The sequence below is a fragment of the Diuraphis noxia genome, unplaced genomic scaffold (genome assembly GCF_037042655.1).
Source record: "Diuraphis noxia isolate RWA-SAM2 unplaced genomic scaffold, SU_Dnox_SAM2 contig0001, whole genome shotgun sequence".
Lineage (NCBI taxonomy): Eukaryota > Metazoa > Arthropoda > Insecta > Hemiptera > Aphididae > Diuraphis > Diuraphis noxia.
The window spans coordinates 37364664-37365164 of NW_028301711.1; the positions used below are offsets into that span (position 1 = coordinate 37364664).

General features: G+C 38.5%; 1 non-coding gene across 1 annotated transcript; it reads right to left on the reverse strand.

Annotated features, from left to right (window-relative positions):
- Positions 1 to 205: 205 nt before the first annotated feature.
- On the reverse strand, positions 206 to 278 carry TRNAK-CUU (transfer RNA lysine (anticodon CUU)). The gene has a single exon. It is a non-coding gene; the product is annotated as a tRNA-Lys (tRNA).
- Positions 279 to 501: the final 223 nt, after the last annotated feature.

Below are 501 nucleotides of genomic sequence, written 5' to 3' on the forward strand. Positions count from 1 at the left end.
CTGAGAGTTGTATAGTATAAATCTTGTTGGACTTCTATTTAATTATCTTTTGCGCAGCACTCGTTATCGTGGTCTCCAAAATAACTTAAATAAAACTCATACAGCAGGTATCGATAATTTACTTGTTCGAAGGTTAGAGAATTGGAAACCGAAAATATATCTGTTATATACGTCAAGCCTTTGCGTGGCATATACGACAAAGTTGCGCCCAACGTGGGGCTCGAACTCACGACCCCGATATTAAGAGTCTTGTGCTCTACCGACTGAGCTAGCCAGGCTTCTTAATATCCCCTTAATCAATCTACTTTTGGTGAAAGTAGGAGGCTTATATGGAATTGCAATTGCAGCTGCATTATCAGGAATTGCTGCTACGCTTTTACATGGAGGAAAAACTGCTCATTATGCTTTCGAGTTACCACTCAATTTGAACACCATCGAGACCCCAACGTACAATATTAATAAATAATCAAATTTGGCGAAATTTCTAAAAAAATGCAAGCT